Here is a 14,189-nt window from a genome sequence, read left to right as displayed (position 1 = left end):
ACTTCTTGGCTCAAAAACTATTATCTTCCTATATGTATCAGTCAGCCTGGGCCACCATAACAAAATACCATAAACGGGGTGCCTCAACCAACAGAACTTTGTTTTTTCACAGTTCTAGAGACCAGAAATCCAAGATCAGGGTGCCAGCCTGCTTGGGTTCTGGTGAAAGCTCCCCTCCTGGCTTGAAGACTGTCTTCTCGTTATGTCCTCACATATCAGAGAAAATGTGAAGAAACTCTCTGGGTGGTTTTTCTTATTAGAACGCTAATACTATTGGATCAGAGCCCTACCCTTATGACTTCATTTAACCTTACTTCTATAAAGGCTCTATCTTCAATACAATCACATGGGGGGTTCAACATCTGAATGGAAGGGGCAGGGAGGAGACACAATTCAGTTCATAGAACCATTTCACTCAGAGTAAAAGCCAAAATCCTTATGATGATGCTTTAATTATCTATTGCTGCATAAAAATGAACCCCAAAATTTAGTGGCCTACCTCCCTAGCCGAAGGGAGACGCTTAAGGACTGAGAGAGAGAGAGAAAGCATGAGCAGGGAGGGGCAGAGGGAAAGGGAGAGAATCTCAAGTAGACCCAGCGCTGAGCGATGAGCCTCACATGGGGCCAGATCTCACAATCCTGAGATCACAACCCAAGCCGAAATCAAGAGTCAGATGCCCTACTGACTGAGCCACCCAGGCGCCCCGAGACTATTGATCTATTAACAATACATATGTAAGCTTCAGGCTCGCCTCTGGCGTCTGCTTGTTCGCTGTTGAGCAAAAGCTGATCTCCAATCCTGTAAAGAACATGGCAGCCATCTGAGAAAGTCCTGCAGTTGGAGGAGATGTGTGTCCCTTGTAATGTTTGTCTGAAATTCAAATGTTGCTGGGCATCCTGTATTTTATCTGGAAACCCTAGAAGAGTGACATGTTTCCAAGAATGCCTTGAAAGACTCTAAGGGGAGGATGAGAAGTCCCATGATCTGCCGTCTGCAAGCAGGTATAATTCAGTCTGTGTCAGAAGGCCTGAGAACCAGGGGAGCCAATGGCTGAAGGCCTGAGAAGGGAGGGGTGGTGTGCTGGAGGATGTCCCAGAATCTGAAGGCCTGAGAACCAGAAGCTCCGATGTCTGAGGACTAGAGAAGATGGATGTCTCAGCTCAAGAAGAAAGAGAGAGAGAATTCATCCTTCCTCCACATTTTTGTTCAACTGGCCTCTCAGTGGATTGGATGATGTCTGTCCCTATTGGTAAAGGTAGATCTTCTTTACTCAGTCTATTGATGCAAATGGTAATGTTTTCTGGAAACATTCTCGCGGACACATCCAGAATTAATGTTTTACCAGCTGTCTGAGTGTCCCTTAGCCCAATCAAGTTGACATGTAAAATTAATCATCACAAACATGATCTACCCTTTACCTGTCTTTAGTGTTCTAACCCCTTGACTTTTTACTGTTCCTCAAATAAACCAAGTACACTCTGTAAAAAAAAAAAAAAAAAAAAAAAACAATACATATGTAAGCTTCAAGTATCACATTTTTACTCCTCTTTAAATTAGCATTTTCTTCTACAGGATAGTAAATTAAGAGAACTTCCTATTATGTGGTTACTTCCAACACATGGACCCAGATACTAGTTTTCTAGGGCTTCCATATAACAAGTACCACAAACTGGGAGGCTTGAACAACAGAAATTTGTTTTCTCACAATTCTGGAGGCTGGAAGTCTGAAAAGAAGTATTGGGAGGGCAGGTTTTTTCTGAGGGCTGTTTAGGAGAATCTATTCCATGCCTGTCCCCTAGCTTTTGGTCATTTGCTAGCATCTTTTGGCATCACCCCAATCTCTATCTTCACATGATATTCTCCTTGTGTATGTGCCTGTATCCAGATTTAGCCTTTTGATAAGGACACCAGTCATATTGGATTAGGGGCCCACCCTACTCCAGTATACCTCATCTTAACTAATTAAATCTGCAAAACCCGGGGCGCCTGGGTAGCTCAGTTGTTAAGCATCTGCTTTTGGCTCAGGTCATGACCCCAGGGTCCTGGGATTGAGCCCCGTGTTGGGCTCCCTGCTCAGCGGGAAGCCTGCTTCTCCCTCTCCCACTCCCCCCTGCTTGTGTTCCCTCTCTCGCTGTCTCTCTCTGTCAAATAAATAAGATCTTTAAAAAAAATAAAAATTAAAAAATCTGCAAAACCCTACACCCAAATAAGAACACATTCTGTCGTACTGGAGTCTAGGACTTTAACATACATGAATTTTGGAGAAGAACACAACATAATTCAACCATAACATGCATGTTTAATGAAAAATTAAGTACTGTATTTCCATCGATGATGGAAGTGTAACTTGTGCAATGTGTTTGCCACTATTTACATCCACTATGGGGGCCACAGTGATTGTACCAACTACTAAAAATCCAAAAGACGAATCAGTTGAAAAAGCGTTGGCATCTACTTCAAAAGGGAGCACTTTTTTTAAAAAGACTATGCCCGGGGCGCCTGGGTGGCTTAGTCGTTAAGCATCTGCCTTCGGCTCAGGTCACGATCCCAGGGTCCTGGGATCGAGCCCCACATCAGGCTCCCTGCTCAGGGGGCAGCCTGCTTCTCCCTGCTTGTGTTCCCTCTCTCACTGTGTCTCTCTGTCAAATAAGTAAAATCTTTAAAGAAATAAAAATAAAAAAGTAAAAAGACTATGCTGAAAGACAAAAATTTAACATGAGCAGGTGTAGAAAGCCGACTTACCTACCACTATGTGATGCATTAGATCAAATGACTGTTTCAATTAATTTACTCATTTTTTATTGAATGCTTTCTTATGCACTTATGAAAAGTGGAGCAATAGCTGTTAGTGTGTTGGCTCCATTAGCAGAATAAGATTTTACAGTTAAAATGGTGCCTGCTTTTATGTCAGTGTTATTAGATGCTTCAAACAGAAAATCCATTCATTTCAATAATAGTTTTTTTTTTTTCATCTAACTCACGAAATCAATATAAAGTTTTTGGAAGGTCATTCTGTCTAAGGTGAAACATGTGAACATCTAACATTGTGAAGGCTATTGTAAATTTCATTTAAAAATTTCAGCATTGAAACCTAATTTGGGGGGCACCTGGGTGGCTCAGTCGTTAAGCAACTGCCTTCAGCTCAGGTCATGATCCCAGGGTCTTGAGATCGAGCCCCACATCCGGCTCCTTGCTCAGCGGGAAGCCTGCTTCTCTCTCTCCCACTCCCCCTGCTTGTGTTCTTTCTCTTGCTGTCTCTCTCTGTCAAATAAATAAATAAAATCTTTAAAAAAAAAACCAAACCTTATATCTAAAACAGAAAAAGAAACCTAAGTTTTACAAAGATTATGCAAATACAAATGCTGATGAATCACAGCATCATGGTAGAAACAACTATCCTAACAAATTAAGAAATTTGTAGAGCAAAAATTGGTTTTGATGCACTAATATTCATAATTATATACAGATACATCACAAGAGCTAGAGATGTCATATAAATACACAAACAGAGGTTTAAGATTATTAATCACTAAGGAAATGAAAACTAAAACCACAATGAAATACCACTATATACCTGGATTAGTCTGCTCTGGCTGCTATCACAGAATATGTCTTGGAGGCATAAGCAACAGAAGATTTTTTTTCACTGTTCTGGGGGCTGGAGGTCAAAAATCAAGGTGCTGACAGAGCTGGTTTCTGGTGAAGCCTCTCTTCCTGACTTGTAGATGGCCACCGTATCACCGCCATATCACTGTGTCCTCACTAGACCTTTCCTTTGGGTGTGGACTTCTGGTGTCTCTTCTCTTCTTGTAAGGACACTAGTCCTATTGGATTAGGTCCTTACCCTCATGAATTCATTTAGCCTTTATTATATCTTTAAAGGATATATCTCCAAATATAGTCACATTGGGGGTTAGGGCTTCAACAGATAAATTCGGGTGGGGAGGACACAATTCAGTTCATAAAAATTAGGAGTTGCTGGTGGAAGTACAAACTGTACAGCCATTTTATTTATTTTTTTGAAGTTTATTTATTTTAAAGTAATTTCTACACCCCATGTGGGGCTTGAACTCACAACCCTGAGATCAACAGTCACATGCTCGGGGCACCTGGGTGGCTCAGTCAGTTAAGCATCTGACTCTTGATTTCAGCTCAGGTCATGATCTCAGGGTGATGAGATCGAGCCCCATGTCGGGCTTGACAGTGCAGAGACTGCTTAAGATTCTCTCTTCTTGGGGTGCCTGGGTGGCTCAGTCATTAAGCGTCTGCCTTCAGCTCAGGTCATGATCCCAGGATCCTGGGATCAAGCCCCGCATCAGGCTCCCTGCTCGGCAGGAGGCCTGCTTCTCCCTCTCCCACTCCCCCTGCTTGTGTTCCCTCTCTCGCTGTCTCTCTCTCTTTGTCAAATAAATAAAATCTTTAAAAAAAAAAAGATTCTCTCTTTTTCCTCTGCCTCTCACCCCACTCATGCTCCAAATAAATGAATAAAATAAATAAAATAAAACTCTTCAAAAAAAAAAAAGAATCACATGCTCTACCGAGTGAGCCAGCCTGGCACTCCTGTATAGCCATTTTATTTTTTTATTTATTTTTATTTTTTATTTTTTTAAGATATTATTTATTTATTTGAGAGAGAGAGTGAGCAAGAGAGAGAGAATGAGAGCACACAAGCAAGGAGAGCAGCAGGCAGTGGGAGAAGCAGGCTCCCGGCTGAGCAAGGAGCCCGATGCGAGACTTGATCACAGGACCCAGGGATCATGACCTGAGCCAAAGGCAGACCCTTAACGACTGAGCCAACCAGACGTCCCATGTATAGCCATTTTAAAGATTTATTTATTTATTTATTTATTTATTTATTTATTTATTTATTTATTTATTTGAGAGAGAGAGAGAGAGAATAGAAAACAATGTGGTACACTGAATGGTACATCCATACCATGAAATGCTACTTAGCAATAAAAGGAAACCTATTTGCTTATCCATTCACCTCTTTTTTTCTTTTTTTGAGAGAGAGAGAGAGAAGTGGGGGGCAGTGCAGAGGGAGAGGGAGAGAGAGGCAGGCTCCATGCCCAGTGTGGAGCTTGGCCTGGGGCTCTATCTCAGAACCCTGATATCATGACCTGAGCCAAAATCAAGAGTCTGATGCCCAACTGATTGAGTCACCCAGGCGCCCCTTCATTCACCTCTTGATGGACATTTGGGTTGAGTCCAGTTTAGAGCTATTAAGAATAAAATTGCTATAAATATTCAGGATCAAGTCCTTGCATAGGTATATGTTTTCATTTCCTTTGGATGAATACCAAAGAGCGGAACTGTTGGGTTGTGCTATAAATGTATGCTTAACTTTATTTTATTTTTTAAAAGATCTTATTTATTTATTTGACAGAGAGAAAGCGAGAGAGCACAAGCAGAGGGAGTGGCAGAGGGAGAAGCAGGCTCCCCACTGAGCAAGAAGCCCAATGTGGGACTTGATCCCAGGACCCTGGGGTCATGACCTAAGCCAAAGGTAAATGCTTAACCAACTGAGCCACCCAGGCGTCCGTGCTAACATGGTATTGACTAGGACTACTCTTCTGGCTACATTCAGCTGGGAGCTCCGCTGAGGCTGAAATGTTCAAGAAGGCCCCTTAACAGAAAGGTCCTTAACTGCACAGCATAACTGCACAATATAACTTTTGCCATAGGTCATTGGTCAAAACAAGTCACAAGGCAATCTGGATGACAGAAGCAGCATGTGTTGCATAGGATTGAGAAGAACAGTTGACAGTCTTAAGATTCTGCACCCAATTTCAATGTATGGGAGTTTTCTCTCTAGTCCAAGCAATTCTCCGACCCCAGCTGGGTGTCCTACAATTTAACTCAATTCAGTTCTGACCCTATCTACGTGGAAATAGCATCAGATCCCACAGCTTAAGTCCTCAGTCCCACAAAACTACTCCCACCCCAATTCAGAGGCCAACCACAAATCCAGGTTGTCACCTGTGCTTCTGACCAACAGTAAATCTGAGTTTCCCATGACCCGCTTCTCAGGTTCAATTAATTTGATAAAGTGGCTCACAAAACCCAGGGAAACATGTTTATCAGTTTTTTAAGTAGTATGATGAAAGACACAGATGAAAAGCCAGATGAAGAGATACATAGGGCGAGGTATGGGAGGGTCCTGAGCACAGGAGCTTCTGTCTCCTTAGATTTGGGGTGTGTGGATGTGTTCACCAACCCTGGAAGCACTCTGAACCCCATATTATTGGGATTTTATGGAGACTTCCTCATATACCAGTGATCAATTATTAACTCCATTTCTAGCCCCTCTCCCCTGGGGTGTGGGGTGTGAGGCTGAAAATTCCAAATTTCTAATCATGGCTTAGTCTTTCCCGTTACCAGCCTGCATCCAAAAGCCATCCGGGAGCCCACCTAGAGTAGCCTCATTAGAACAAAAGATTCTCCCAGGGCCCTTATCTCTTAGAAATTTACAAGGGTTTCAGGAGCTCTGTGCCAGGAATGAGTTAAAGACCAAATACATATTTTTTATTGTAAATCACAATATCATAGATTATTTCTCAGACCCCTCACAACTCTCTGGCTTTTGTTGATTATACTATTCAAGAAGTCACATAGGCTTGTATACAAAAATATCTTGGATTTATCTATCTCTTAAATCTAATCCAATTGTTTAACCATTTTTTCTATTAATAATTTCTGCAAAATAGCTATTATATTCTTTTCTTTCTATTATCTTAGCTTCCACTCTAGTTTGGATCATGGATCCCTCTAGTTATGAGCAAAAAATCAAATTGCATGGCAAAAATCTATAAACAGCATATAAACTTTTCTACTATAAGTAAAATAACACAATTTGACATATCTAATGATATTTGTAGTAGTTATTGTACCTACATTGTGAATCATAAAAGGTAAGCAGCCGGGGCACCTGGGTGGCTCAGTCATTAAAGTGTCTGCCTTCACCTCAGGTCATGATCCCAGGGTCCTGGGATGGAACCCTGCATTGGGCTCCCTGCTCTGTGGGAAACCTGCTTCTCCCTCTCCCACTCCCCCTGCTTGTGTTCCCTCTCTCGCTGTGTCTCTGTTAAATAAATGAATAAAATCTTAAAAAAAAAAAAAAGGTAAGCAGCCCAAGCAAGGAGGTATAATTTATCTTATACAATAAAAAATAAAATTGTAATATTTTCCTCATTTGTTGATTCTTCATCTCTCTCAGCAGTACCAATGTTTATGAATTTATTTATTTATTTAATTTATTTTTAAAATTAACATAAAATGTATTATTTGTTTCAGGGGTACAGGTCTGTGATTCAACAGTCTTATACACAATTCACAGCACTCACCATAGCACATACCCTCCCCAATGTCTATCACCCAGCCACCCCATCCCTCCCACCCCCACCACTCCAGCAACCCTCAGTTTGTTTCCTGAGATTAAGAATCTCTTATGGTTTGTCTCCCTCTCTGGTTTTGTCTTGTTTCATTTTTCCCTCTCTTCCCTTACGATCCTCTGCCTTGTTTCTTAAATTCTGCATAATCAGTGAGATCATATGATAATTATCTTTTTCTGATTGACTTATTTCACTTAGCATGATACCCTCTAGTTCCATCCATGTCATTGCAAATGGCAAGATTTCATTTTTTTTTTGATGGCTATGATGAATTTTTTTATGATATAGCATTTCATCACTATTATCATTACACACACTTAAGGTGGGTCCTCCATATTACTTCCTGGTTGGTAGTGTTTTGGGAGGGCTTTTCCAGCTCTAATCATGGCCAGAATTAGCTTTTATGTGTCCTACCCTTGAATCTATCCTTTCTACCCGCTTCTGTGCCTTTTTTCCTGGAAATCTTGGTCTAATATATTAGTGTTCCACAAAAATTCACTCTACTCCCCTTCTGAGTTGGCATACTCTATTTCCCTGCCCTACTGACTTGGAGGTTGGCCATGTGACTTGCTTTAATCAACAGTATATGATGATGGAATAGGAAATTATATGAACACAGGCCTCTTGTCTTCTTGTGCTGTGGCAATTTGACCTGGGTAGCTGCTATACAAACACATGGAGCACATGTGAACCCAACCTTCGACCTAGAACTTGGAACCCAGAGACTAGAGATAAGAATCTTAAAAAAAAAAAAAAGTATCTTGCCTGGAATAGCCAAGGAGCAAGCAACCCACAGACCTGTAAAAGAAAATGAATGCTTTTTTTTATTTTAAAATATTTTATTTTTAAGTAATCTCTATACCAATGTGGGGCTCCAAAGGCCAAGAACAAGAGTCGCATGCTTTTCCAACTGAGCCAGCCGGGCACCCCTATTTATTTATTTTTGAATGCTTGTAGTTTTAAACCACTGAATTTGGAGTGGTGTATTCTGCAGAATTTTTGCAGCAATAGCTGACTAAAACATTTGGGCAGTTACTCTCTTTTCCCCAGTCATAATCCAGGAGTCGTGGAACCAAAGGGCTTGAGGCTCCAGGACTTTTGTGCCTAGAACTTATATATTGGTGCTTTAGGGGTGAATACATAGCATCAATGCTGCAGGACTGGAGAGTTGGAGCACCAGGCTAAGGCACTGCATGGGGGAGGCGGGGAGATGGCATATAACAATGACACCCAGATGTCTGACATATGGAGACCTCAGGGCCAGGGAACACAAAAGATGGAGGCTGGGATTAAAGGGAATACCAGTTCTGAGCTCTTGTATAGTACATTTTCAGTAAACATGATTGTTTTTTTCTTATTGAAACTATTAAGTGATTTTTCTCCCTTGAGGGCAGAGACCATGTCTATCTTAATTATATGTCCCTAGCACATATTGACTAGTCGGTAAACATAGGTAGAATCTTGAAAATCTTGAAAAACTGAAAAGAAAGCTAAGAGGTCAAATGTGGCCTAAAATGGGCACAGAGAGTCCCAGAATACCCTATAATCCACCCCTTTTATTTAAAATCACTAAGACCTACATCCTTTTAGCAACAGCATTAGGTCTAATTTAATATTAGGTACAAGCAAAAGACCCACTTAATAGAATGGAAAAAACGCAAGTCTTCTCCCCTCCTGTCTTTGAATTAATTGGATGCAAAACCTTTAATTACACAAGGAGAAATAAAAAGTCTAGATAAACACAGATATTACTTAGATGTTAAGAAGGTTCATTCAAAGTTGAAAAGGTCTGTTGCCAAACTAAAAGATGCATTTTACAGAAAAATCAGCTGTACAGAACATTTAAAAAAATTTTTAAGTTGGCTCCACACGCAATTTGGGACTTGAACTCATGACCTTGAGATGGAGAGATCAAGAGTCGCATGCTCTACTGAGCCAGCCAGGCACCCCTATGCAAAATATTTTTGAAATGATTAGGAAATTGGGGCACCTGAGTGGCTCAGTTGGTTAAGTGACTGCCTTCACTCGGGTCATGATCCCAGGGTCCTGGGATGGAGCCCCGCGTTGAGCCCCACATCAGGCTCCCTGCTTGGCAAAGGAGTCTGCTTCTCCCCCTCCCCCTACTTGTGCTCTCTCTCTCTCTCTCTCTCTCACTCTCTCTTTCGAATGGATAAATAAAATCTTTTAAAAAGAGAAATGATTAGGAAATTAAATACCGAAAGCCTATCAGATATTAGGGAATTATTGTTAATTTTCTTAAGAGTGATAATGTAATTATGTGAGAGAATGTCTTATTTCTTTGGATGTACATGCTGAAGTATCTTGGGGTGAAGTTTCATGATATCTGTAACTTACATTCAAATTGTTTAAAAATATTGTAGAGAGCAAGATGGAGTCACTCACGTCAAGCAGTGACTCATGTCAGCAGCCAAGGGCGTAGTAGCTAAGACCAGATATTGCTGAAACCAGCACAGATGCCCAAATGACGTCCAGAACTGATAACCAGCAGAACCAGAAGAGGCCTGCAAAGGCCCAAGACTGATTAAACTCCTTTGAGGACTTTCGCAGCAAACTGTCAGACTGCAGATACTGATCCTTTCACATCTCACCACATTGAAGAGACAACTGGTGCCAAAGGCTCTGCCTGATTGATCTCTGAACATAATAGAGATCCTCCACTGCTAGAACAAAATAGACAGCACGCACTGAGAGCTGCCCTGGACTGGACTGAGGCCTCATCTCAACTGTGCTCATGGACTGACTTCATGTTTGTTATTAACTTCTCACCCTTTGTTGTATGACTTTGTGTTGTGCTTTGCTTTGTTTAATGTGTATGAAACCAAGTTAAATGTGTAACAAAATGTCATTGAGTTTGGAATCCTGAACCTGCTTTGTAATTATGTTAGCCTTGCTTTATGATTAATAAAACCAACATTGTGGAAAGACACAACTCATATCTGCGCATTCATAGTGTGCTTGTGACAAATGTATATATAGATATAAAATAAAGAGGGATAAAGCAAATGTTAACAATTTACAATTTTTTAAAAAGATTTTATTTATTCATTTGACAGAGAGAGAGAGCAAGCACAAGTAGAGAGAGCTTCAGGCAGAAGGAGAGGGAGGAGCAGGCTCCCTGCTGAGCAGGGAGCTCGATGCAGGGCTCCATCCCAGGACCCTGAGATCATGACCTGAGCTGAAGGCAGACGCTTAACCAACTGAGCCACCCAGGCGCCCCAACAATTAACAATTTTTGAATCTAGGTGGAGGGTATATAATATACTATTTTTAAAAACTTTTCTGTATGTTTGAAAATGTTCAAAATAAAATGGAAATAGAGGATAAAAGATGCAAGCTCATAAAATGGGAGAGAAGAGGAGAAGATATTTTAAAAAATGAGTAGAAATGAAAATGTTGTAGAGACAGAAATAAATTTTACCTAATTCACAACCTTGTGGTGAGCTAATTCCCTGTTTCCACCCTAGCTTAGGTTATGTGCTTTAGGTTTGCAACTTAAAAATATATTTCATCTAACTAAAACACATAAAAATAATTAAAATGCTTATGAAGTTTGTACATTAAGAAATGCTCAGGAAGGGACACCTGGGTGGCTCAGTTGGTTAAGTGTCTGGCTTTGGCTCAAGTCATGATCCCAGGGTCCTGGGATCGAGCCCCACATTGGGCTCCTTGCTCGGCGGGGAGCCTGCTTCTCCCTCTGCCTGCCATTCCCCCCGCTTGTGCTCTCTCTCTCTCTCTCTCTCTGACAAATAAATAAATAAAACCTTAAGAAAAAAAAAAAAGAAATGCTCAAGGAAACCCACCCTCCCATATATCTGTTTATAAGTTAAAACATGTAAAAAGTATTTTTTCTTACAAGAGCATGGAGGATATTGCCAGTTGCTAACTTACTAGGTAATATGGTTATATTTGGACATGTGGCTCCCAGTGAAAGACTATGTTTCCCAGCTTATGTTTTAGCTATAAGTGGCCACTGACTAAGTCCTAGTGAGCAGTAGTAACATATACCACTTTCAGAGCAGAACTTTAAAACAATGAGTGTGCAAAAAAATTTAAAAAACAATAAAACACCGAGTATACACTTTTTCATGTTCTTCCCCTTTTTGTAAGTGAGAACACTGCCTAGGACTCAGCTTCAAGTGAAAGACACACCCAGGGGCAGGGGTTCTTAATCTTAGGTTCATGAACTTGGGTAGGAAAATATATCCTTGTCTTCATTAGCCTCTAGCTGAAATTAATATTTTCTTCAATTATGAATATAGACAATGAGTCACACTGTGGTATTAGTAATACCTATGAATTTGCCACTCAAAAAAATTTTTCATATCACATTACAATTTTTTCAGGTCTCTCTAAATATCATTTATGCTCAAGTGTACTTCAAAGTTATGGTTGTTGCTAGACCCATTGCTAGATTAGGTTGTTTAATGAATTAAGTATATTTATTATTATATAACTATTTAGAAAACTATTTTATAACTGTAATCCAGTATAATTTGGTTCCTTTAAATCCAAATGTATTTCATTTTATGTGTTAAAAATGTATTTTATGTATCATTTTGAGAGACAGTATATATGCTTGAAGAGAGTGCCAAAGGAATTTATGGCACAAAAATTGGTTAAAAACTCTTGCCCTAACTAGGAACTAATACAATATTGTATGCCAATTATTCTTCGATTAAAAAAAAAAAAACCTCTTGCCCTAGGCAATGGTGAAGACACTGGATGGAAAGTATAAGATCCATTTAATGACTGTCTAGAGCAGAATCAGCCAGAAAACTTGGCCCAGTTACCTCAGGATTGTTACATAAGAGAAAATAGGGGCGCCTGGGTGGCTCAGTCGGTTAAGTGTCCAACTCTTGATTTCAGCTCAGGTCGCGATCTCAGGGTCATGGGAGCAAAACCCATGTCAGGCTCCTTGCTCATTGGGGAGTCTGCTTGAGATTATCTCTCTCCCTCTGTCCCTCCCCCCCCCCCCCGCTCCCTCCCTCTCTCTCTGTCTCTCTCAAATAAGTAAATCCTAAAAAAAAGAAAAGAAAAGAAAAGAAAAAAGCAAGGTCAAAATAAAGCCCAGAACCTGCTTCCATTGGTGGTGGTGGTGGTATGGGTGTGTCTTATTGTACTTAAAAGCCAGCCCACAAATTTCATTAAAGTTAACAAATGACTCTTCTGAGCCAGTGTAACCTGGCTCCAGGACAACACTGACTGTAACTAAAATAAAATACAAATCCACAATGGTGGCAAGAGATTTTTTCCTCCTGACACCAAATGCATGGTGTCTTTCCTAATACAATTTCTCCAACTCTACAACATCAACTAAGTGTGCTATAATTCAATTCAATGTGGACACTACATACCCAGTATTAATATCAATCTCCACAGATTTAAGTGCTCAGTCTCACAAAACTGACCTCACTTCAGATGCCAGTCACAAGTATCAGGTCCTAGGTTATCCACACTTCTGTCTGACGTGGCTACAAATTCAGGGGTTTCCTCAAGCCTACCCCCCTCAGGTTCAACAAGTTGCAGAACCCAAGAAAATGCTTTACTTGCTATTACAGTTTATTATAAGGTATATCAATGAATAAAAAGAGCAAGGTCGAGAGGAGTCCTGAGCCTGTGGAGCTTGGGTGCACCACCCTCCTAGCACGTGAATGTATTCACCAGCTTGGAAACTCCCCAAACCTCATCATTTGCAGGGTTTTATGGAAGTTTCATTACATATGCATGATTATAGTCAAAGGTGATTAACTCAATCTTTAGCTCTTTTCTTCTCTCCAGTTGGTGAGGGGTGGGGCTGAAGGTTCCAAGCTTCTAATCAAGGTTTGGTCTTTCTGGTGTGTAAGTCCCATCTTGAAGCTACCTAAGCACTTGCCAAGACTCCCCTTTATCAGGACAAGAGACATTCCTATTGCCCTTACCACTCAGGAACTTCCAGAGGTTTTAGGAGCTCTGTGCCAGGAACTGGGGACAAAGACCAGATATTTTTCTTATTCCATAGGTAGAGAAGGAAAGCTCTTCTTTACAGTAAAAGTCTAATTAATAAATGTACAAAGAATGTTGCAAGTAGAAAATAACCACTTGGCAAACCCTATAGTAATAATTGTTTTAGACAAGTGTCATCAATGGATGTTAAAATTAGTAGGCAAATATATGCTGAGAAACAGGATATTTACATAGTCTTAAAGTATCTCCCCATAAGATACTTATTAATTACAAAGAGAAAAATCATTTTGTGGTGGAGAAACCTAGTGGACATTGTCTTAACCTAGCAACTAGAGATATAACCATTACGCTTTTTCTGATAGGATGCACTGAGATGGACAAAACATTGCTTATATCATATTCTTCTCAAAAATACATAATTTGATCATACCTGTTAGAATGGCTATTATCGGGGTGCATGGGTGGCTCAGTTGGTTAAGCGACTGCCTTCGGCTCAGGTCATGATCTCAGGGTTCTGGAATTGAGCCCCACATCAGGCTCCCTGGTCAGCGGAGAGTCTGCTGCTCCCTCTCCCTCTACCCCTCCCCTCCCCTATCCCCAGGTGCCCACAACTGGCAAAATTTAAGTATATCATATTAATTAATTAATAGTATTGTATTGATGTTAAGTTCTTGATTTTTATCATTGTATTGTGCCCATTTAAAATGTAAACACGGGCGCCTGGGTGGCTCAGATGGTTAAACATCTGCCTTTGGCTCAGGTCATGATCCCAGGGTCCTGGGATCGAGTCCCGCATCGGGCTCCCTGCTCCTTGGGAGCCTGCTTCTCCCTCT

The 14,189-nt window shown here is 40.7% G+C and overlaps 1 long non-coding RNA gene across 2 annotated transcripts in view; it reads left to right on the top strand.

Moving 5' to 3' along the window:
- The window catches only part of LOC113921437, a 30,019-nt gene extending 19,688 nt beyond the window's left edge, over positions 1-10,331 (top strand). The window contains exon 4 of one of the 2 annotated variants that reach the window (XR_003519687.1): positions 9,774-10,331. This is a non-coding gene — a long non-coding RNA (uncharacterized LOC113921437). Of the gene's footprint in view, positions 1-5,387; positions 5,441-9,773 lie in introns of those variants that run through there. The other variant, XR_003519688.1, reaches the window with a different exon arrangement.
- The last annotated feature ends 3,858 nt before the right edge of the window (positions 10,332-14,189 follow it).

The sequence above is a fragment of the Zalophus californianus genome, chromosome 9 (genome assembly GCF_009762305.2).
Source record: "Zalophus californianus isolate mZalCal1 chromosome 9, mZalCal1.pri.v2, whole genome shotgun sequence".
Taxonomy (NCBI): Eukaryota; Metazoa; Chordata; class Mammalia; order Carnivora; family Otariidae; genus Zalophus; species Zalophus californianus.
Note: the sequence above shows the minus strand (reverse complement) of the source record. Positions and strands in the feature narration are given on the sequence as shown.